This window comes from Mauremys reevesii, linkage group 11 (genome assembly GCF_016161935.1).
Source record: "Mauremys reevesii isolate NIE-2019 linkage group 11, ASM1616193v1, whole genome shotgun sequence".
Lineage (NCBI taxonomy): Eukaryota > Metazoa > Chordata > Testudines > Geoemydidae > Mauremys > Mauremys reevesii.
The window spans coordinates 71,006,151-71,032,005 of NC_052633.1; the positions used below are offsets into that span (position 1 = coordinate 71,006,151).

At 42.9% G+C, this 25,855-nt stretch overlaps 1 long non-coding RNA gene across 1 annotated transcript; it reads right to left on the reverse strand.

The window, feature by feature from the left end:
• Positions 1–322: 322 nt before the first annotated feature.
• LOC120374695 lies at positions 323–25,855 on the reverse strand. The gene is made up of 3 exons (XR_005586208.1): positions 25,762–25,855; positions 5,381–5,459; positions 323–1,046 (listed from the first exon to the last, which is right to left on the reverse strand). It is a non-coding gene; the product is annotated as an uncharacterized LOC120374695 (long non-coding RNA).

The following is a 25,855-nucleotide window of genomic DNA, read 5'->3' on the forward strand; positions in this document are numbered from 1 at the left end:
AGCAATTAGATTGTGCTTTGCCAACGGGAAATATACCACAGGGATCAATCTTTCACAGATTAGGGTGGAGAAAGTAAAGCCCAATAGATCTATTTCTAAATTTCCTCCACACTAAATTAATGAATCATCTTTGTTTTAAAAAAAAATAAAGGTATTGACTATTCAAAGGAAATCCTATTCTCATAATACCCCAAACCTTACAGCATCTTGTATCTTACCACTTATCTACACTATCCTTTTATTTATCGCACTTATTGTGGAAATCCAAAAAAACACATTTAACTTAAATATACATACAAGAGAGAGACCATGTGTTCTTCCAAGTTTTCCCAAGCTCACCATGTGTGTCACTCTATCACAGAAAACCACATCACAGACACATTCTTGGGAGAATACCACTTTGTGATTGGATGCCAGACCAGTAGACTCTAGAGCTCTTACTGCTGTTTTCCCAGGGATATTTTCAAAATGACTAAAATCATTTGGAGCACAAGTTTAAGAGATCTAGAAGTGCAAATACACTTGGCATTTCTGAAATTGCCCTTTTCCCCCCCCACTGTGAAATTTTTTGGGGGTCCCATCTAACTCCCACTAAAGTCAAGGAGAATCTTTCCATTTTCCACCATGGGAATTGCATCTTGCACATCTTCAAGTATGCAGGCTACATAAGCCCTCTCCATCCTTAATTCTCACTTGAGCCCATTGAGCCGTTAACAAATGCCACTTAAGTCTGAATTTTGGGCCTGATCATAAAAACTGGCCCTCAGAAATCAGCGAGACTAATTACTGCAGGATCAGAGCCTTTATCTGTGAAGGGAGCATCAGGTGTCTGCTTAAGGTGCCTCTATCCATACAAGTCAGATACTGGCTGGATGATGCCAGTTTTCATAAGCAGAGTCCCCTTACTTATACAGTCAGCCATTAGACACACAAGCTTAGAGACATACACACCATGATAGGATAAAAGCAAGGCTCCCTTATCTTCTCCCAGCCTTAGGCATTGAAATTTTCTTTAAATCTTTGCTGGTCATTCCTATTGATACTGCCTGCAAAGAGAATAAATTGATTTTAGACTTCTTAAGTCTTTTGTTGTCCTTTCATATGAATAAAGTGGGGGAATGGGAGAAGGGAAAACAAAACAGTAACAAAAAAGGCTCATTTGTTGCCCCTCCCTGAAAACCCTTCATGGGCTGTGGAGCTGCAAGATGAATCCAAATTGAAAATGCATTTCCACATTAGTTACTGTAATTTCCAGTGAAACACAAGGGAAGCGGGTGTGCATTGCATGATAGTCAGATGTATACTCTACAAGTATCTTTTTTATCTATAAATAAATCACTCATTTAAAAATAAAGTTTCTTTGATGATTTGTAGCCAGAGTAACTGATTATTCAGCTTTTGAAATGTTGGAAAATTCTACAGAGTGGGTCATTAATAAATAAAAACAACATATGGTGCTTTTCAACTGTAGATCTCAAAGCTCTTTACAAAAGGAGGTTAGTATCATGATCCTCCTTTTATAGATGGGGAAACAGAGGCACAGGGGGTGACAGATTCTCAAGGCCATTAAGATACTCTTTCCATACCCTGCTCGATCCTCCCCTCTGCCCAAATCTTCCCTAGATTGAGTTGCTATGCACATGATTACTACTGCTTTGGAATATTCCTTTCAGCTGAGTTCCATCTGTGCTGAAGATACTTATTCCCCTGCCCTCTACACACACACACACACCCCTCCCTCCATCCTTTTAAACAAACTCAAAATGTATAGGCTCCTTTTCAGTAATCTAGTGAAACACTTTTTTTTTTTTAAAGAACCCTTTTTCTGGAAAAAGTTTTACCCTGTTCTGAAGTGTTTTTTCTATATCTATAAATAGTATCTCAGACAAATGAAGAGGCAGAAGATTGAAAAAAATAATCATACCTAGCTCCTACATAGTAACTATCATCCATAAATCTCAGAACCATTAAACAGCATGAATGCCATTATCCCCATTTTATGGATGGGGATAACCAAGCCATAGACTGATGAAAACAGAACCAAAGAACTACATATATGTGTTATGCCTTCTATTGCTCCACAGTCCCATGGATGTGGATGGGAGTTTCACATGGGAATTGGGAATTTCATAGCTTACAAGTTGCTACATTCCTCAGACAGTTTTGTGATCTCAGACAATTTTGGTTTCAATTCTGAGAGAGAGAGAAAATTTGTTTCACGCATATACATGGCTTCAATGGTAGCCAGGCAATTCAGAGGGGGATTGGAACTGAATGTTTTACGCACACACCTCAGAGATGATGGCTGGGGTATTCAATGTCCCTTGAACTCCTTCAGCACCACTGTGTCAACCGGCTGAACTTGGAATGGCAGGTCTGTTCCAGGTAAGTGCTTTGAGCACAAGCCTTGCCATTAGGCTCTTCTGAATTTTAATCCTAGCTCTGACAGTCTCTCTGTAGCCTTAATAAGTCACTTAACCTATCTGCACCTTATATAGTTTTCCCACCTGTAAAACTGAAGTAATATGGCTCAGTATTATGTCAATGAGTTTCAGAGGATGTAGGTAACTGTTAGAATATAGATATTCAGGCTTGCCTGTAAAGGCCTATACTTTAAGAACTTAGGTGTATTTTTATCATGTAGCTAGTTATAGAGGTTTAAAAAAACCCACAAGTCTGCCTGTGTAAGGGCCTTCTCTCACTAGGCTAGTCTGAGGCCTTGTTCTTAGGCCAAGGCCTTTGGCTAAGCAGCAGGTGCAGCCATAAGCCGAGAAGCGTACAGTCACATCCTCACATTCCAAACCAGTCACACTGAAATACTGGTATTGGGCTCTTAGGAAGACGATCCTGTCCTAATAGGGCCCATCACGACCAGATAAAGAAACAGATCTTAAAATGGTTAAGGATTTGCTAGCATCCTGTCTGGCAAGAAATCAATCACTTATCAATGGTTGTGAAACCCTCATTTCTGTATGTTATCTTTATGGCCCCCACTTTTCTATTGTTAATCTGTCTGTTCTCTAGTTGTTTGTCTACTGTATAATAAATTGTTAGGTGTAAGTTAATTAGGATAGTGAGATATAATTGGTTAGAGAATTATGTTACAATATGTTAGGATTGGTTAGTTAAATTTCAGTAAAATGATTGGATAAGGTATAGTGGAGAATATTACTGTATCAAACTGGGGTCAAACACGAAGTGGGAAGAGAAATTGGAATGTTTGCTGGGGTGGCGGGAGAAACAAGGAACAGGGACACAGGCCAGGCTCTGCGGTGTCAGAACTGGAAAGGGGAATACGGGGTAAATGCTCTGCAGCATCAAAGCTAAAAATAAAAACACTGAAAGCCCAACTGGTGTAAAGGGCTTCAAAATATGCCTGCTTAAAAACTAACCCAACAAACATCACATGGTCGGCACTTCAAACTTCTAGTCTTTTGCTCCTTGTGGTCTGTGTAACAAAAGCCAGAAAAGTAAAGGAGTAAGGAAAATCCCTCTAACAGTAACCTTCAGGGACAACCCTGGCCCCCCAAGAGGTGTACAGACCACTTGCTCCTCTCACCTACATGACTGACCCATTTTAGGACCAATGGTACCTCGCTTCTCGAACCCATTGGGCTGACAGATTCCAATTCTGCTGTTCTTGGATTGTACAAGAGTCTTACAGTGTTTCCTACCTAGTGATTGGACAAATAATTGGCTCTATATGCCCCTATGACCAGAAGGGATGTGACTACCAGTTTTTCCAGGAGCAAGACTCGAGTCACGCAGTTTTCTTGTATTTTACAAGCATCAGATTTAAATCTACAATACAATCATAGATGTGCAGCACTGCGAGAGACCTTAAGAGGTCATTTAGCACCTTTTGGTGCAATATAAATGATGGATTAGATAAGAGATCCAGTACTCAACATATGATAAATCTAAATTTAAAACAAGGTACAATCGTCAAAGCTCATACATTTTTATTAACAAAAAATGAATGTTCTCTCAAAGCAAACTGTATAAATTTTGAATAAGTATTTCTGTATTGTACCCTACGAGGAATGGTGTACAATCTTTTTACAGACTTGTATAAAAGCATATACTTGTATTTATTAGAGCTGATGGAAAAATTATTTCCCCCCCCTCAAGAAAAAAGCCACTGAAGATTTTTTTATTGTTTTCATTGGAAAGAGAAAGAAAATTTGTTTTTTCAATAAAAACCTAGAAGCGTTGGGACAAAGTAAAAAAAATGTTGTCTTAAGATTTGATCATTCCTAGTATTTTTATTTTAAACTGCCTGCTATATTGCCTTGTCTTGTATCTGACACCTTCCATATCTCTGTTTGTATGAGGCAAAAAAATGCATTGGCATATCTAATATTGTAACCAAAGCCAATGTAAGCAGCAGAAATATGAACGGATGTCATTAAAACCAATGGATGATGATGAATCACTGCGCCAGGTAGGCAATTTTGTGACTGCTATTAATAAAAAAAAATCAGCTTAAATGAGAACAAAAAACGGTATTTTCTACTGTATTATTTGATCCTATCTTTTTTGGTAGCACTGCTTGTGAGAACTAGCAGAGAAGCATGGCCCAACAATTCTCATGACAGACCAAGATCCATGGCATTAATAGGGCTCAGAGCTCACTAGTCTCAGCTCACCTGCACACTTTCCATTGCAAATGTGGCTGAAACTTCCAAATGACTGCGCCCCACCCTGCCACACACTCATGGCTTCTTGGCAGCCTGCTAATTCTTTGTTAAGGGAACTTCTACTGCTAAGAACAGCAGTAAGGTGTGATAGAAACTAAAATAAGATCTGCTAACACAGCACACAAGTTCTGCTCTGCTTTTTACACATACTCTCCCCTCCAGGTTCTTCACTCATCTTTCCACTCATGTAATTCCATTGTGCAACCAAACAGTTCCATTGGAAAATGCTGATTGGACACAATAGAAAGGTGCCATGGGAACATGTTGGTTCCGTGAAAAGTTTCAGTGGAAACCAGGCAGCCTGCCCGCCCAGGCAATGATTTCAGTTCACCTGAAATGGATTTTTTCCTTGCAAATCCCATCTCAACAAATGTGGAGTTTTACTTTCTCCCGATCAGCCCAAAATGGCCACAAGAAAGGATCTCTATTTTCCATGTAGCTCTGGAAAGCACGATTGCAAGTCGTCAAAAGAAAATTGCACAGGGGATACGTACTGTCACCTCTCCCCACTGTGCTGGCCCATCCCACCCCATTTGGCTTCATTGGTACTACTCGCAGAGTACTACACCACTCAGCATGAGCAATGGCAGCAGAATTTGGCTCTTTGTTAGAAGTGTCTCAGACATGAAACCCCAAACAACCTATTTGGGAGGCTCACCTATAAGCATTAATCCACTCACCTTCTATCTAATACAGCATGTCAGAGTCCTTCTCCTAAAACTCCGAGTATTCCTGCTTTTGTTGGTTTGTGTCTTAACCCTGAAAAACATTTTAAAATAGTGTTTTGAGTTCAGTGTTATATTTCTGCTTGCCCACACTGGCACTAATCATAACGGGCCTATCAGGGCATCAATAAATAAAAAGTTTCCAGTTTAATACAGAAATTTCCATACATATTAAATGTTCTTTCCCTCCTTTCACTGGCTAAGTACAGGAGTCATGATCTGACTTTATTACCATATTCAGCCTAAATTTTCTATGTATATTTATATCCTGCAGTCCTGGAGAAAGCAGATATAGGAACCTGAACCTTACACTTTTTTTTTTATATCCAGTTGTATAAGCCATAAATCATAAAGCTTCCACCAAGGATTGACTATTTGTCAAGAGCAGCAACTTCTTAGAGGAAAAGTTTGAAACAAAAACCATCATCTCTGGGTTTTAAAGTCTGAGAGTCTACCTCTTTGTACTTTTATTTGTTTTCAGGGGTGGGGGGGTGCAGAGGGAAGAATTAGCCTATGGCAAGAAAAAAATTATACTGATTTTTGATTTGTCAGAAGAAACACTCAAAAACAAAAAGACACAATTAGGGTTAAGATCAGAAGAGAAAGGCAAAAAAAAAGTGTTTCTTCTGACAAATCAAAAGTCAGTGTAATTTTTTCTTGCCATAGGCTAATTCTTCCCTCTGCCCCCCAAAAAATAAATCACAAGTTATTTTTGTGCACAGCTCTTTTGCAGGCTGCTCCAGTTTAAATGCAAATCATTTTGTAAACATTCATATTTAATGAATATAAAAAGCCCCTTGACTCTTCCACAAACCCCCGTCCTACACACCTCCCCCAATCAAAATGCCTGCTGGAACAACAAGGGTTAATTTCCTTAAAATCATAAATAGCTAGAGCACTTAACAAAATGATACCTCCATATTTTAGCAAGATCCTTATTTCAAGTTGTACTGTTTCCAACTCTTGTAATATTTGCTTTAAGCCCCAGCTCATAGAAACAAATGAACACACAAGAATCTCACATTTAAAAAAAACAAAACAAAAACAAGAAAAAAAAAACTACACACACACACACCACACACCCAACCAACCAAAAAAAAAAAATCCACGACACAACGGTTACAGAAATCCCTGAAAAGGTAGATGCCGAGTACCACTAAGATTGTGTTATTTTTTTAAAATCTAGTCTTATGATTTACTGTGGCCTGATGATTGCCAACTGCAAATGTTCAAAAATGCTGCTGCTGCTACTATTAAATACAAATGCTTTCTACCAATGCAGTATTTTAAAATACAGACAAGAAATAGAACCCTGTGCCTTTAAACTATTGGCTTAGCAAAACTGCCAGTCAACAGCACAAAGGTGGGACGAGAAAACTCTAAGCAACCCTTCATTCACTGAACCGAACGGGCCTGTAGCTTCAAGGCAGCACCGAGTACTCAATAAAGGCTTCTTTGTTATGCCGTAGGCAGTTTTGTGAGCTTTCTGTTATCAGGGCATTGAAAGATGAGCTTACAGCTGCCTAGATATTAAAGTGGGAAGTGACCTGATCGAGTCCAGCCTCCCACATCACAGCAGAAGACTGGAGAGATTGACGGGGTCTCCACTGCACAATGGAAAGGTGGCAATTCAATTACCTGCCTATGTACCGTCACTTGATTGTCCTCTTTTAATGCATTTTCAACTGTTACAAAAGGTCTTTTCTTGATTTTAGGACATTACTTACTGAGGTACAGGAATGAATTTCCATCTGTACAGAAGAGCCAGCACAAGGCTCGTGGGGCACTTATGTCCCCCTTAAGATCTCAAAAAAAGAAGGCTAGGTGAGACTTAAGGGATGCATAGTCTTGTGGTGACCCCTCTACATGAGGCTGAATTTCAACCATACATGCAGAGATTATGGAGGAGAATTCCCTCACCCATTCTGCTAACGGGTCTGTAAGAACCTAGACTTGTCATCCTCAATCAGATATGTCGAGAGATTTGGGGCTCCAGTACATCATGTTCACTGGGGCTCCACCCCTCCCATTTCAGATGTTTTGGGGGGGGGGTCCCCTGAGCTTACAGACCTAGTACAATTGTCCCCTCATTTTTTAAAATTCTAGACGATTCAATTTAATTCTAGAAGATTTCCTAATGGGCCAACTCTATAGGACACCGCACACTGGGATTTGTCAAGAGGGAAGACGGCAAGGAATTCAACTTGATTACAGTGTAAAAGCGTATTTTTGCCATTCAGTATTTTAGCGAGAGTAATTTAATCACATGTTTATTCAGATTCACTTAAAACCAATTGAAGTGAGGGATGTCGGAGGCTGAAATGTCATTTGTCATGAGTCAACGCAGTGCTATTTTTGAAGAAAGCAAATGTAGTAACCAGATTGATTAAAAAGGGATTTGTCAGTATGTAAATAAATGGAGTTGAAGGAATAAATTGTCTCTTAAAGATGTACCATGAGATTTCCCTAGGGCAGGAAGAGAATTTCAGATAATGGAGAATATTGACAACACAGTTGCTCTAGCTGGGTTTTCTGCTATTGCTGGGATAGAGTTTGAAATTCACCTGTGGTAAGTGCATGAGCCTGACCCTAAAGTCTTAATTCACTTCCTGCACAGTCCCAACTCAAAGGGCGTTGGGAAATTGGAGAGGGGGGTCTAATAAGACCCATGAAGTCATCTATAGGATTAGAAAACATGCCTTATAGTGACCGGTAAGCCAAATAGACAGAAGGAGCTCAGTCTAAGAGAAGGTTAAGGGATGACTTGAGTACAGGCTAAGTACCTTTAGGGGGAACAAATACTTGATAATGGGCTCTGCCATGTGGCAGAGAAAGGAAGGTCAAACAGCAATACTGATTGAGGCTCCGCAGCTGCAAGTGGCTCTTGAATGTGGTTCCTGCAGCTCACGTTGGCTAATAATTAAATCATTGTTTCAATCAGGATGCTTTTGTTATGTTATTAAACAATTCTAATTGATAAATTACTTGGTCAGTCATTTTGCTGTGATATGTACGTGTATATAAAATATACACACACACACACACACACACACTATTTCCCCATCATACTGTTCACATGTGAATCTATAGCAGTATAGTAAACGAAACAATGATTCACCCTCCTGTGGCTCCTTTGGGTGATGCTGATCTCTAATTTGGCTCCTGAACCCCTGAGGTCTGAGCATCACTGGTCTAACACGATCCAATGGCTGGAAGTTGAAGCTCAACAAATAAAAAGGTGTACATTTCCCAGCAGCATTAACCATTGGAACAATTTACCAAGGGTCATGGTGGAGTCTGCACCACTGACAATGTTTAAAATCAAGATTGGATTTTTTCCCCTGAAATATGCACTTCACAAATGATTTTGGGGAAGTTCTCTGGCTGGTGTCACGCAGGAGGTCAGCCTAGGGGCAGGTCTAGCTGGAGAATTACTTCAGTAAAAAACTACATCGCTCGGGGTGAAGCCACACCGCTGAGTGACCTAGTTATACGGACCTCAGCACTGGTCTGTCAGCAGGAGGGTTTCTCCCACTGACATAGCTACTACCTCTCATGCAGGTGGAGTAACTATGCCAACGGGAGAGCTCTGTTCCTGTTGGCATAGAGAGTGCCTTCATTCAACGCACTACAGCTGCATTGGTGCAGCTGCACTGATGTAGCATTATAATTGTAGATCTGCCCTGGAGGATCATAATGGTCCCTTCTGGCATTGGAGTGTATGAATCAAACCTCCCATTGGTTTCAGCAATTCCAATAGCAATTTTGCCCAAGAAAGAGACAAATTCACTTTTTAACTCTGTCCTATTTACTTTTCAGAATTCTCTGTCTGCAAAACAGGACCAAAAAGCTCATGAGATTCCAATACCACCTTTGTTCCTGGTCCCAGTGGAAAGTACCATATGGCCAGTCCTTGCTGCTTCTCACACCCATACCAGTGCAAGTCGGGAGTCACTCCACTGAGGACAAGGGAGTTACATTTGAGAAGATGATGTGATAGGAGATCAGAATCAGGATGTTTGATTGTAAGAATTCCTGTCTGAAAAAAATTTCATTTGAAACTTGCCAGAAAAAGTCAAAAATGGGAGTTTAAAAAAAAAAAGTTTCTCTTTGAAAGTTCAAGTTTCCAGTTGCTCTACAAAAACCATTTGAAAAGTTTCAATAAAAATGTCAAAATATTATCAATGATTTTTTTTCCCTAATGGAAAAAATCCCAACTAGTTCTAATTGTATCTTTATGGAGAAGTGCTTGTCTTTGGTTCTAGCATGCTTGTGGGTGTTATAAAACCTAATCAAAAAAACTTTTGCTAGCAGTCTGCAGAGGTGATTTCATTCCAGGAGCCAGATCCTCAGCTGATGCAAATTCACCTAGTACCTTTGATATCAATTGGCTGGTCTAAATAAAAGTAATTTCATTCATGTCAAAGGTGCTGTACTGATTAGTACCTGTTGAGTCTCTGGGCCAGGTTTTCACTCATAGCAGAGGAGTGAATAATTCACAATGAATATCCAGTTATTTCTTTGCTTCAATTATTAACTAGCATAGTTCACAACCAGTCCCTAGTTAGTTGCAATAGTCAGATGAGTTACAGGGTATTGTTTTGTACCATGGCTGGCTGAATGCTAATTTAAAATCCTATTTCCATGAATCATAGGACTGGAAGGAACCTCGAGAGGGCATCTAGTCCAGTCCCCAGCACTCATGGCAGGACTAAGTATTATCTAGACCACCCCCGACCTTGTGATCTTCAAATCGGCTTTCCATACACTTTCACGTTAATTAAACTTAGAGGTGAAATTCTGTGAAATTTGAGCCAGCAGCACATGCTGATTACCCTTTAAGTCCTATTTATGCCCACTTTTGCTTCCAGAACAACAACAACAAAAAAAAAAAAAATGGTCCCCTGAAAGAAGATTTTTTATATAGTCATATCCTGCAGATCCCTAGAAAGCAGCATGTGTGATGCTTAGGTTTGTGCAGTGTGAGTGTATATATCATTTCCACCCCAGAACAAAAGTCCCCCTATGCAATTTAAAAAAAATCCAAGTGAATGAAGCACACAGCACTAGTTAATTAGCTGGGACTGACACACAAACATTCCTTTCATTACATTTACTGTATGGGGGGGGGGTGGTAACATCTACAGTGTTGTTTTTATTGTCCTCCCTTTAGTGGGCAGACGTAGTACATTGGCACAGAACCAAGGCCAGAACCACCCTCAAACTCACCATGTTTGAGCTCCTAGGGGGGGTTGTTGAGGAAAGGTGAAACAGTTCAAGGGAAATGGCTGCAAGGCAGCCTGTAGCTAGTCTAACGTTGGCTTCTTTCAGCAGATAGTTGAAGACTATTACATAAGGCAAATATGGGTAGCCAACATACTGAAATCGAGGATAAAGAGATGCACATGAATTAAAAAAGTAAACTTACACCCAGAAGAATACTAAGGAAATGCTTCAGGTACCATCTACTACTGCTCATTTCGCCTCCTGTAACAAATCTTACAAGACAGATGTACCAATTTGTTTCTGTATCACTGAAAAGCAGAAGACCGTGTGTGTCCTGAATACAGGCATCACTCCTTTTCCATTTCCTTGCAGAGAGCCACTCACATGCTGTTGCCTGACCTTCTACCCATCTGTATTGAACTGCTTTCTAGCTGCAGTGTCTGTAGCATCTTTACATGCCTATTCCAAGAGCCAAGTTCAGAAGTGATGTGTAAGCTACACTCAAATTGTTTCCATTAGACTATGAGAACTAAGAACTTGCTTTACCAATGATGTAGGGGTGCTAACAGTGATGTAACTTACAGGCTGAGAAACTAAAAAGGTGGTCCAAGTTTCAGGCACCTACTTTCTACTTTACACAGAGCAAGTGTAAACAGGCCTGAGATGGTCTAATGTGGTGTGATGGAGTCCAAGTATCAGAGGACTGAAACCACAACATTTGTGAATCCAGTCTCCCATGAAGTTAGGGCAGGACAGTTCCTGTCCAGATAGGATCACTGTAAGGATACATATACTGCAAGTAAATTATTCAGCCACTAGATGTCCACTGTACAGAGTTCCAGACAGTGTGGTCCCTGGTAAACAAAGGAGACAAAGCTGGAATTCAAACTATGTGGAAGCCTCTGAGTTTGCAGTTTTGTTTATCAAGGGCCCCCTATTTAAGATCTATAATTCCACATGTTAATCATGGCTAGAATCCACTTGTGGCTTTCTTCAAACACCAATCTGGGATTTCCATGATATGGTCAGAAACACACGTATAAAGCCATAGAAATAAGAAGTGCTGACTATGGTGGAGCAGCATCTTGTTCTCTTTGGACAGTCAGCACGAAGTTCCAGACTTGACACAGACTCCTGGGAATTATTCAAATAGGTCTGAAATATGGTGAAGTGGGTTTGCCCATCCTCATTGTTTGTTTATTATTTCATGTCAGTATTTCTGCCTTAAAGAAATAGCGTGAAATTCTTAGAAGTCACTTTAAAAGAAACAAAGAAGATTAATTATGAAGCTCCCTCTGGACACAAGTGTCTATTCTGTTGCCAGCCTCTTGAGTTTATATCTTTATCTAAGGAAGAAAGCTTGCATTTGTGTAGGTTTCCTTAATGAAGCAACTGACAGTAATATATTTGTTCTTGAATCTTTCCTTTTGCAAAAATAGGATAAATAAGAAAATTTAGTGGAAGCTGGTCCTGTGAACTTGTTGGTTTGTGTAATGTAAACAGATAGAAACCTGCCTTCTTCTGTATAAAGTATTATTGAATTGAATCTTGCTTTCACTTAGTTTTACCCAAAGATGCTATTTTGTTTCATTAACAGCTCAAGAATACAGATAAGTTTGTTACAGATTACAGCTGGGAAAATACTGGAAAAATATATTTTACAAATATTCATGTGAGTGTTTATAGGAGTTTGCATAGGATGGGTTGTGTCCACTTAACATGATTTGTACCATTCTAACAGATTGGTGAACATGCATGCCAATTAATTAAAAACTGAATTGTGTATTGCAAACTGCTTCTAGAAAGTTAGTGTTGAAAAAGTAGAATCAGGATTCTGTGCAAGTGAGGGTTACAATCAACCAACTGACAAGGTCCCTCACCAAAGGCTTTTACCCCATGACTGCTTAGTGTGATTAAGATGGAAGGTCCTCATGAATCAGTAACTGGTTAAAAAGAGAGGAGATAAAGGGTAGGAATAAATGGCCAGTTTTCAGAATGGAAAGAGATAAATAGCAGGGTCCCTCAAGGATCTGTACTTGGACCAGTGCTGTTCAACATATTCATGAGTGATCTGGAAAAGTGGGTAAACAGTGAGGTGGCAAAATTTGCCGATGATACAAAACTACTCAAGATAGTCAGTTTTGGTTTTGCCTGAGAAGCATTACAAAGGGATCTCACTAAACTGGGTTACTGGGCAACAAAAAAAAATGGCAGATAAAATTCAGTACTGATGAATGCAAAGTAATGTACATTGAAAAACAATCCCAAATGTACATAAAAATGATGAGGTCTAAATTAGCTGTTGCCACTCAAGATAGATCTTTGAATCATACATCTGCTCAATGTGCAGGAGCAGTCAAAAAAAGCTAAAAAATTGACATGACTGTTAGAAAGGAATACACGAAGTATCATAATGCCACTATATACATTCATAGTAAGCCCACACCTTGTGCAGTTCTGGTTACTGCAGCTCAACAAAAGATTAGAATTGGAAAATGTACAGAGAGAGGGTAACAAATGATTAGAGGTATGGAACAGCTTCCATACAAGAGATTAAAGAGACAGGGAATGTTCAGTTTAGAGGAAAGATGACTGGGGGAAGGGGAAAAAGAGAGGGTATGATAGAGTTATATAAAATCATGAATGGTATGGAGAAAGTAAATGTTATTTACCCCTTCCCGTAACACAAGAACCAGGAGTCACCCAATGCAATTAATAGGCAGCAAGTTTAAAAACCAAACATAAGGAAGTACTGCTTCATAGAATGCCTAGACAACCTGTCGAACTCATTGCCATGGAATGTTGTGCAGGCCAAAAGTATAACCAAGTTTAAAAGAGAGAAAGCTATTGATGGACCTGTCCTCCATGAACCATAGCCAAGGTAGTACAGAATGAAACCCCATACTCGGGTGTCCCTAAACCCCTGATTGCCAGAAGCTGGGACTGGACCACTCAGAATTATCCTGTTCCGTTCGTTCCTTCTGAAGCCTCTGGTATTGTCAGAAGATAGGATACTGAGCTAGACAGACTACCGGTCTGACCCAGTATGACTGTTCTTATATTTAATTGAGGCAACAAAAACAAATCCCTATGACTTGTGTCCAATGAAAACACCTGAGTATTTCATTTCAAAAGTTGAGAAAAGCCCACCAAAGAAGCTAGATTTTAAGAGTATCCTCCTAAAAGGTATTTGTTATGAGGAATACTTAAGGAAAGTATTGTCTCTACACAATTTGTAGAGAGAAAGGTGAAAATCAGCTAATAAATTATATTATGAATCGCACACTGGGAGCTAGCACTTGGTATACAGTGACAAGGAATCTAGCTTCTGCAAAATAAAGAAATTCTGGGAACTGTTTAACATGTTGGGGAAAAAAAAGTAAAAAAAAAACAAACAAGAAAGTAGATCCAGCTCTAAGGGCCTGCTTATTTTCTTGTTCCAGGAAGGATAAGTAGTAGGCAGTGAGCATGGCATAAGTATGCTTTAGAGCGGCAGATAATAGGCTAGAACCGGATCTCATTTATGCTATTGAGAATCAGGATTTACGATGTTACTGAGATTATAGATCCAATGTCTTTGTGTCAGCAAAGCTTTAATGAAGTCTATCCTTCTCCCTTCATTTGTTAAAAATAAATGACTGAGAGCTACGATAATTAGCAACACTAGGCCAGATCTGCTGCTGTTAGTGTGCCCCCATTATTTTCAATGGAACTATGCTTTGGCCCTGGCCCAACATATGTTCTAGTTGTAGAATTTAAAAGCTAACAAATGTAAGGCTTTATCATGTTACGTTCTTGTGCCCAATTATAGACATTTTATTCCAAATGGAGGGATTTGGGGGAGAGAATTAGGGAGGAAGAAGTCCAACTGACTACAGGAATTATTGGATAAAAATGGGAGAGAGTTTTTCTATGAACATAACAATCAGCTCATCCATGCCTAATCATGACAGTAATTCCCATACTTGTTCATCTTGTTACCACTAACAGCTGTGTAACCAAGCAGCCGCACGACCATATAAAGAAGGTTTGCTGTGTGGCCAAGACTATGGAAGTGTAATCCATCACAGAAATGGACAATAAATTAAGCCAAAGTCAGACGTTGGTACCTAATGCCAGGCACCTACATTCATCCTTAAGCACCTGAACAATGGGCCTCATTTTCAGAGGGTCTGCACCAATTGCACTGGGAGCTACCAGCATTCAGCACCTTGGAAAAATAAGGCTAACATTAATGTGCCTAAATAGGGATTCAGCTGTCCAGAATTAAAGCAGGGGTGGCCAACTTGAGCTTGAGAAGTAGCCAGGCAAAACCGTTGACTTTGATATGCAAGATATCCAGCATCCTTTCTTTAAATGCCAAGAAATTTTGAGACACAGTAGGGGATCAACTTCTGTTGTGGAAGGTACAAGCTTTTGGGCTAAGCAGAGCTCTTTGTGGGGGGAAGGAAATCTGAGCCAAACTCATGTTGGGATAGATTGTTAAACATAGGTCACAAAGCTATTGCTACATATCTGATCTCTCAGTACTCATCCGTAAAGGAAACACGCACAACACCTTCAAAAGACAAGCCTGCAAAGTTAAATCCATTACTCTAGACATGCAAAAATGGACTTAACAGGGATGCTCGTTTTATGGCTCACTATAACAATTTGTAACTCACCCCTGCTAACCCTGGATTGCCTACTTCATTTTATATGGTCTCCTAACACATGTGTACTCAGTATGCATGAACAATCTAACCCTCATTGTTCACCTTTTCTTATTTCCTGGGACCAACATGGCTACAACACTGCAGAGAACTTTTACATCTTGTGAAAATTGTCTCTAGTCATTCAGAGCCAGATTCTACTCCCATCTGTGGTTCTTCTGGTGACTTCAATGAATGATCGAGGCTGAAAGTAGAATCTCTTTAGCGTGTACATACTTACTTACCACCTCTTAGGCCAATGGTCTCCAACCTTTTTATGCACAAGATCACTTTTTGAATTAAAGTGCAAACCAGGATCTACCCCCACGCCTTCCCAGAGGCCCAGCCCTTCTCACTCCATCCCCCCTCCCTCCGGGCTTGGGTTCAGAAGAGGGTGCAGGCTCGGGGATGGGGCCAAGGGGTTCAGAGTGTGGGAGCGGGCTAGGGTGACCAGATGAGAGGGAGAAAAATATCGGGACACATGGGGGGGGGAGGTCTGCCAGCAGAGGAAAAAAGCCAAAAAAACCCCAAACCCCCACACCCGAACGCTGCCGGCAGAGCGAAATATCGGGACAAATTGCATCCTGACCAAAGATCGGTCAGGATGCAGGACAAACACCTAAATATCGGGACGGTCCTGATTTTAATCGGGACATCTGGTCACCCTAAAGGGGGCTCCAGGCTGAGCCTGGGGCAAGAGGTTGGGGTGCAGGAGGTGGCTCCGAGCTGGTGCAGGGGATTCAGGGGGCAGGCTCAGGGCAGGGTTGCAGGCTCCCACCGGGCAGCACTTACCTGGGGTGGCTCCCGGTTGGCAGTGCAGCAGGGATAAGGCAGGCTGCCTGCCTGCCCTGGCACCACATCACTCCCAGAAGTGGCCAGCACACCCCTGAGGGAGCATGTGGCTCTGCACACTGCTCCTGCCTGCCAGCACTGCCCCCACTGGCTGCAGTTACCCATTCCCAGCAGTGGGAGTGCAGGGGCAGTGCTGGCAGGCAGGATCCTCACACACAGAGACCCCTGCCCCCCCAGGGGCAGGCTGGCCGCTTCTGGGAGCAGCGTGAGGCCAGGGCAAGCAGGGAACCTGCCTTAGCCCTGCTGGGCCGCCACAATTTTAGCAGCCAGAGATCACTCAACTGTCAGAGGCTCCAGGATCGACCAGTTGATCACGATCTATGGCTTGGTGACGATTGTCTTAGGCAGATCACGAGCCATGCCAGAATTGCACTTAGTACTGCTCGAGGTGGGACTGCAAGATTGGGGCCTAAAGATAGTCTGGCTTTAAGCTGTTAGGTCATACAGCTACCACTTCGGTCTTGGAAGGAAAGTGAGACCCTAGCCTCACTCCCTATAGCAGGGAAACCCAGTACTGTGTCTGGGACACTTGCTGCTACGGCCACCCCCAGTCTACTGCAGAAAGGTACAGCCACTTTCTGCCCAAGGCCTGATACAAAAACCAGCAGGAGCACAGCTGAGAACCTTGCTGCTTACCGCTCTCGAATGTATTCACAGAAAAAAAGACAGTCTGGATGCTTAGCAGAAGCGATCTGCCCCTGTTCTCATGCAAACTTAATAAGCATCCCAAATCCAGTTCAGTGAGCTACAGCAGCAACACTCCACACATACGCAGTCTGCTTACTGCTTGCACAGGTACAGCAAGGGTGGCTGTACCCGTTCTTTTTGCGGATACAGACTAACACGACTGCTACTCTGGAAACATATCTTTAAGAGACCCTTTTATGTTTCACACCAACAATTGCCAAAGGGCATTATTACTGAAGAAAAACCGATGTCTAACATCTGCATGTAATCATAAAATAGTTCAGTTTTTTTATTGCTGGTGTTTCTAGAAAGCTTACAGTCATAGAAGTCTGTTTCATAAAAAGTTGCAACCTTGCCAGCACAATGCTGTGCCTTGACAGCAGCTGCAACAAGTCTGCTGCCACAAAATAGTCTCTAGTTGCAGTACCTCTGCCAGTAGATACAAGTTGTTCTCTTAGGTTGAGTTTTGCTAGCATAATCCATGCTTGCTTGGTATGGCACTCTACTACTTTAGTGGTGGCTAGACGAGCTAGAAATTGAGGAGCCCATTACAGGCTGGGTTAAGAAAAACATCTTTTAACTCGGGGTAGAGGCTGATGCATTGAGCTCCAAAGGTCTCAGGTTTGATCCTGCCTGCTGCTAACCACTAAAATAAAAATCCCACTTGCAGAGACATTTGTAGGTGGGAGGGATAGCTCAGTGGTTTGAGCATTAGCCTGCTAAACCCAGGGTTGTGAGTTCAATCTTTCAGGGGGCCATTTAGGGAACTGGGGTGGTAAAAAAAAAAAATCTGTCTGGGGCTTAGTCCTGCTTTGAGCAGTAGGTTGGAGCAGATGACCTCCTGAGGTCCCTTCCAACCCTATGATTCTCTTAATGTTTTGGTTTTCCCTACCCCCAGGTTACATTAGAAATGCACAGCTTGTCAACCTTATTTCTTCTGGTAGACAGTATTGATGACTGAAGTATGTTAGGTAGGATGCAAATAAGAATCCAGAGCCAAAACACAGTTTTCACATACACCCAGAGGTCACGCATGGCAAAGGAGGACAGAATTTGCCTGTTTTGTCCATAAACCAAGCCAAGCTCAAACTCAGGAACGGCAGCTCTCATTCTGACAACAATAACAGTGACTATGCCAAACACCAAAGTAGCAAAATACAAGGTCCTGGTGGTGGGTCCTCCCTTTGACTTGGCCCCTGAAGAAGAAACTGTGGCCATCAGATTAGAAAGCCCTGAGACAGCGGTTGTTAGCAGATGCAAGGGGAACACTGCCATTTCTTTGTCATGTAGATGAGCTGACTTCCTTCCTTGGCGTCTCCATTTCTTGAGTCGCATTGGTTCCTAGCAAAGTCAGTGGCTAGTGGTATCTAGCCTAGGTCAGGTTGTTGGTGAAAACCAGTGTCAATGAAGCTTTTCTGTAGTAGGCCTGAAACTTTAATCGACCTAACAGGAACAAGGGACGTACATCTACCTATGTCAGCTAATTACTTATTAGCTTGTTTGGATAGCTTCTCAGCCATTTTGGCTCCTCAAGTGTATGCAGCTGTTTTTCCATGTATGCATCCAAAGTATCTAGTACAAAGGGTCAACGGATGTATCTTGTGTCCCCTTCAGAATGACAAATGTATCCTCAACAGATGTATCTTGTTTCCCCCACAAAATGATATATGTATCCTGCGTACCCAATTATCCCCTAATAGATACATGTACAGGTTCTACAGGTCAACCAAATGACGTAGACGAACGTAGGCTAAGTTGTTTGTTACTGATTATAAAAAGGCCCATTTGGGCTTGTGGGGTGTCTCTCTCTTCTGGCACTAGCCGATCAGAGCACCCGCTCAGCTGACCGATCAATAAAGGGTGTGGTACTCGTCTTCCTGTCTCTGTGCCTCCTTGGTAACTAGGTAAGCTCCAGGGGGAAACGAGCCCTTTTGGCTAACAAGGTCTGTTACTCTTAGAATACTGTTCATGGCATGTGACTTGGGTTAGGAGATAGGGATCAGTCTCTCTTACATATCACCCCTTATTATACATCTCAGAGTTCCCCAGCCATGTTACAAGACTTCATTGGTGTCTCAGAAAAATGAAGCTTTTATTAAGTTTGCCTAACTGTAGCATTGATCCCTGCAACTCCTCAATGAAGCCCCATTTGTAATACAGCATTTCTAAATTTAACTGAGCACTCACTAGGAACACGGTTAAGGGTTCACTGGGAAAAGAGCTCAGCTACTTGAAAGGGCTCCTGCGTGTTTTACCCAGTTCATGCACTGTTTTCGCTAACTTGTCTGGCATCTGGCTGTTGCCTGCCATTTCAAATTTGGTTTTCCTCCAGGGAGCCTGAACACTAATCTACAGTAACACAGAATTGAGGAATCTAATAATTGTACCATGACCCCAAATGATCTTGTTAAGCATTCTGCTTCTACCCAGTCTCTCTCAGAAATTGACAAAAGTTTCTGCAGCATGGAGATAAGGAACGTGGTCAGATCCATTTATTCTTACTCTCCTCGCCTGCAGACAGCTACATATTCCAGTCATTCAAATGAGAGGCTTACCTATGAGCATGCATGAACAATTGGGAACCTGTGAATTACAGGCAAAGCATCAGCACAGGCATAATGGAGACCATACATCAATAGAGGGGTAGTCCTGAAAGACTATAGCAGCCAGCTTCACAAAGCAATCTGGACTTTGTTAGCAATAGGTGGCATAGCCCATCTCTAGGAACTATTCAGACAGTGGGCCAAACTATCCCCTCTACCTATGAGAGTCAAGGGGAGGACAGGGAGATTACCCTGCATCATCATTCCCCATTTTTCTCTCCTTGACCCCATGGAATTCTTTCCTTGGAGGTCAGGCTATGCAGCTTAAGAGGAAGCAGGCCAGAGGCAGAGCAAGGCAGGCTGTTCACTGCAGCCTTATTCTTCTCTTCCTTAAAATTGCCTTTAATGGGTAAAGAAACTCCACCAGTCAGCAGTAACTCTGCTGGCTTCTGCCTTCTGGCTGTGGAACCCCAACCTAAGGGGAGGCATTGCAGGGGAGTCGTTAGTAACATGACCCCTATAGAAGCTGCTCTGCCAGGAAGCCAAAGGAACCAGGAGCTACACCTGGGACTCATGGAGGCAGTGATGACCCTGTATCTCTAGGACTCCCTTGAGATACATGTGAGTGCCTGGCTTATGGGGGGGAGAGGGGTTACCTCTTCCCTCTTCCTTTGTGGGAGGGCAGGCTGGCAGCTATCTGTGTAACTATGGACTTGACTGGAGTTCTTCTGGATTTAGACCAGTGTAACAGAGCAGAATCCAATCCTAGAGGCTCAGTGAAGGCAGGATATGGTTGAAGAAGTCATCTGCAGTGCCATGCCTCATACCACTGGAGCCTTCACTGTTCTAGGTCTACATTCACTCTCCTTTGGCATCACTCATTGGGGGTGATACAGCATTGGCTATGATTTTTATTTAACAGAAGGATTTGTGTAACTAAATTGAAGTAACTTAGGTGCAACATTATTAAAAAAGTTTTTGGTTCCACTGAAGAGCAGATTTTGCTTGCTATGTCATTCAGCTCTTCTTCATTTACATTATTAAAAGGTTCTCATTTCCGGATATGCATTATGTTTCACAGCCGGTACACAGGATGCAGGTGTAGTGCAATTCTCAATACACAAGCCAACATGCATCCGACGAAGTGGGTATTCACCCACGAAAGGCTCATGCTCCCAAACATCTGTTAGTCTAGAAGGTGCCACAAGACTCTTTGCTGCTTTTACAGATCCAGACTAACACGGCTCCCCCTCTGATACATGGTTGGGAAGAGATTCAATGGTCAACTTGAAGGTCAGAGTCAGGGGTTGCTTTGTTGCTTAGTAGCAACCCCTTTAAGAATGACAAAATGTAACCCACATACAGCACCTCTACCTGCTTAGAGCTAGATACTAAAAATGAGGGGTCTAGACTCCAATACTTCAAATTCAGGGCCAGAGTCAATAGAAGAGCTCCTATTGTCTGGGGAAGGTTTTGGATCAAGCCCTTGTATAGCATCTTCCATTGAAGGGTCAAAGCTCTTTGCAAATGCTATTTAAAACCACTGGGGAGGGCGGGGGAAGCAAGTACTGTTTGCCCCACTTTGGGGAAGCAGTCAGAGTTCAAGTGGCTTGTTTAAACAGAGAGAAAAGAGAAAAATAAAAAAAAAATGATGGTAAGTTATAATGAAGACAGACCAGCTTCTCAGCTGGTCAATTGTGGTGCTCCTTCAAGTCAGTGGATATGTGGCATTTATACCATTAAGGGCAGACTTTGCAAACACTCTGTGTTAGCTTAACTCTGCTTCCATTAATGTGCAGCAGGGTTAGGCCAGCACTGGACAACTGGAAAACTATCCTCATTTCTTTATTATGGACATCGACAATGTAACACCCACTTTTCAAAAAGAGTCACATTTTAGTAACTACCAAATGTCTCAATCCTGCAAAATAGAACGAGCATGATGTGGTGCTCTTAAATTGGGTACAAGCATCAGAGGGGTAGCCTTGTTTGTTGCTTTTTACAGATCCAGACTATTTGTCCCGTGGCACCTTAAAGACTAACATATATTAGAGCATCTGATGAAATGGGTATTCACCCACAAAAGCTTATGCACCAATACATCTGTTAGTCTTTAAGGTGCCACAGGACTCATTGTTGCTTAAATTAGGTAAACATTTTACCCATAAATGTTTAATCATGTAAGATAAAGCCTCAGATGAAATGCTTTGTGCGTGAGATAGTCAGGGAGTAATTAGACCTCCATGCCTACAGAATAAAACACCACAGCGTCCTATTTTGGAATCATTTGCTGACTAACACAGAAGTGATCCAGAGGAAGCAATTAAGACCAAAAAAAATGTATGGTGTGTGTGTGGGATGCTTCTGCAGTTCAATCCAATAATGTCAATCTACTCTGGGACTCAGACTCCTCTTCCCCGCCACCCCACCCCCTGAGCAGTAGATCTTTACCCGAAAAGGGAACAGTTCTGGGAGAAGTAACCTAGTGAATATTTTTTCCCCCAACACAATCATGGCTATGTGAGGCACAGCAGATGTTTTCCCTCACCTTGCACCTTCTGCCTATGGCCACTCCAGCACAGCCATGGTCCCTTTTCTCACAATTCAGTCAGGTCACGTTAAAGCCCTGTGACGTTATGAGTATAATATCTCACTGAAAGGTGACAGGGCCAGAAAGAGTTAATTAACTCACCTCACCGACTGACCTAACCCATGGGTGAACCTTAAGGGCTGGTTAGAAAGGTATGTAAATGAACAGAGCTTTGAAATGCAAGCCGGCATTGTTAGAGGTAGAAGGGGAGATGTTTGCTCAGGTCCTGTGATGTAAGCAAACAAGTCTTGTCTATTGCTATAGTTTTAATTCAAAAATCAAGAAAGGAATATTAACATTTATGATGATACTTGAGTGAAATAGTATTATTGTCTATGTGTCTCTTTGAAGGTTGTGCTAACCTGTATCTGAACTGTTTAATGGATAAATTACTCTGTGCTAATTGCCAGGATGTTTGGGAGAAGGAGTTGAGCCTATTGTTTTCTCAGTCCGAAAGGCTGCTGGAAATGTATAAGAAGCCTGGGACACGACCCTTCATCTCAGATCTGCTTTGGGTTTCAAGAGGGGGAAACCTTAAGCCACAAGGATTGAGATCCCCAGTCATTGACTGGAGCCACCCTGAATATGGACATTGGACTATAACCTATGGACTATTTCTAAAAGGACTTTTGGCAACTACAAGCTTATCTCTGCTGTGTATCCGAACCTCAAGAATTGAATTCAAGTCTGTCTGTAGATTAATCTTTTAACCAACACTCTCTCTCTTTTCTTTTTTAAGAAATTTTAGCTTAGTTAATAAGAATTGGCTATAGCATGTATTTTGGGTAAGATCTAAGTTATAATTGGACCTGGGTATGTGGCTGATCCTTTGGGATTGGAAGAACCTTTTCTTTTAGACGATGAAGTAAGATTTTCAGGAATCATCATCATATCTGACAGGTGTGTCTGGACGGAGGCCTGAGGCTGGGTACTTTAAGGGAACTGCGTGGTTTAGACTTCTAAGTGATCAGTGAGGTACTAAAGAAGCTGTTTTGTGCTGGTTGGTAAATCTAAGTATTGGAATAACCACCAGCATTTGTGGGGTTTGTCTGCCCCGTTTGGTTTGCAGTTCACCCTGATTGAGTGACCTCAGCTGGCTCCCACGGGCAGCACCGTCACAAGCCCCATCCTGCTTTCCAGGTAAAGCAAGTCCAAACAGTCTCTTGCCCCTACCCAGGCTCACTTCTCCAAAGACTCTTCATCCCTTCCCCAAGCTCTGCAGAGTTGTCCTGTTCTTGTGTGGAGGCACTTCCCTGGAGGCCTGGCCCCACCCACTTGTCTTCTCCCCTTCCTTGTGCCCTGGTGTTTCTGCACCACCTTTTCTGGCAGCCAGTGGGGGAACCCAGGCTCTCCTTCTGCACTGGGTTCCAGTCCAGGGATCCTGTAGCAAGCAGCTACGGTCTGCTCCCTCAGATCCCTTGCTGCCTCCATGGACACCTTCCTGCCTTCAGCCCCTTTCCCACAGCCACTTTCCTAGGCTTACTGCACATCCGCCTGTCATTAGGCCTTCCTTCACTCTCTAGCAACCAGAGGGATTGGAGAGTTCTTTGTCTCTCTCCCTGCAGCCCCCTTCTCATTGAGGCTTCCTCCTTGTCTGCTCATCAACCAGCTCCTCCCCCAGCTGGGCTTCACCTTCAACTGGACCTGACCCACCCTTCAGGAGAAGCCAGCTGCCTTAATTGAGCCCTTTTACTCCAGTTAACTCTGTGTGGGGAATCTCCTCCATCACATATTTATACAAATCCAAACAGAACACTCCCCTGTACCTTCTTCAGGGGACAGGAAGAGGGCACACAACAGACGTGCAGTCACATTGCCCACCTTCCAGGGGTGAGCAGGCAGAGTCTGCTCTCATCACCATAGTATAAGAACCTGTCTAGGCCAGAATAGGGTGCCCCAGGCAGTGCAGTAGGGGTGTAAAGATTATTAGGGTGTGTATGTAAAGCTTAAATCAGGTATTCTGCATGCTCTTGTGCAAAATGCACCTGCCAGCCGTGTGCAAGCGGCTTACTGGCAGTTGGAATCCAATGTGTAACCTAGTCCCCTGCGAGAGTGTGTGTGCATGGTACTCACTTGGAGAAACTGGGACAGGGAGATTGACCCCCTTTGTGGTGCTGCCCTCACAAAGCTACTGAGAGGAGAATCAGCATTGAGGTTTCATAGTGGGTTACCGATCAGCACTAGCAGCTGGGAGCATTACAATTTCACCCTGTGACTCTGGCTGCATGTGGCAAGACATCACAGCTTCCCCCTCCCCGCATCTTATTACCTTCCCCCCACCACACACACACCACTCTTTCTGTTCCAATCATTTCACTCTTCACCCTTTCCCCTCCCATTTAAACACAGACAGAGAAAAGGAGAGAATTAATGTTGCTGACACTCTGCTCTCAGATTAACATCTCCGTGGAAGGGAAGGGCACAGGCTGATGCTTAGAGAAAGGCCTTTTGAGCTGAAAGAAAGAGTTTCATACTAAGGAAAATGGAGTCTAGAGCAGGGCGGGTTCTCAGGACAAGTTATTTGGTGGCCTCACGGTGTTTCCTAATATACTGAATTAGCTTTGGGAAAAATAAATAGGTACATCAAAATCATGGTAATTTATTTACAGCTAGCTAGTAAATCTGTTGTGAAAAGTGGTATTAACAAACTTGTGTCATTTTTCGCAGCAGACTTATTCAGCCCTAGCAAGCCCAGGGGAACAGTCAAGGCCTGGATAGGGAGTTGAGGGAAGCAGCGGAGGATGGGGGCAGTGCCCGAAGCCCTGCAGCCTGAGGGCAGAGCTGGAAGCTATGCAAAGCCTGGGGCCCACTGTTATGCGGCCAGAGCCCAGGGCTGGAGATTGGGATCCTGTGCCCAGAGTCTGTCACCTCAGGGCTGAAGTGCAAAACCTGAGCCCCCACCACCCTTGGTAAGGGGAGGAATTCACCATCTGCCTGCTCCTCCAGCATTGAGCTCCAGGTGTCTCCAGAGGGGGGCAGGGCCCAACCCCCTGCTAGGGGCCCCAGAAACCAACACCAAGACACTGCACCCCAGGAGCAACAAGGCAAAGGAAGGGCCACTGCTCCTCCCCCCAGATCACAGCCCAGGAAGCTGTGGCCACCTTTGAGAAACATTGGTCTAGAGGAGGTGTGCCAGAGTGTACTGCTTTGAGTTCGGGGTAATAAAGGTGGGACACTAATGATCCCACAGCTGCTTAAAAAAAAAAGTGGGGAGCGAAGAGGACAGGAGATAGAGGGAAGCACCTGTCTGTGTTTTCACCATTAGCCAGCACCTTACTAAGAAAAGCGAACAACTGTACTTTTTGCATTTGTACTCAGAGCTTCCATGGACAGCACTGTACAACACATACAGATTGCAACAGACCACTCAGAGTTTGGGGAGGGGTGGCAGGGAGGAAATGCATCAAGATTATCCCCCACCTGCCCAGGGCATTTTCAACACTTCTCTCTCAGGGCACACTGAATGGGCAAAGGAGGCAGTGGACAGTCTCTAGACAGACCAGGCTGCTTATGGAGGGCTTGTTCCTCTTTGTATCTGGGAAGGGGCCTGTTCCCTCCCCAGTTATCAAAGGGGTGGTTGTAATACCCACCCCTTTTAAAAACCCAGCAGCAGGCCCTCTGTCAGCTACTCCTTGACCTTATAAAATAGTCTCTCCAAGGCCTGGCTACACAGGCCTCTGCACCTTCTCCGCCCCAGAGGATAGCAGGAAAAGAAATGAGCTTTTTGCTATTCCCCAGCAATCTTACCTCAACTCTCCTAGCCAGGCCTCTGGGTCCATTCTTCAAGAAGCTCCTTACCAAACTATTGCTGCTGAAGCACTGTCCTGAGATAATCCCCAGC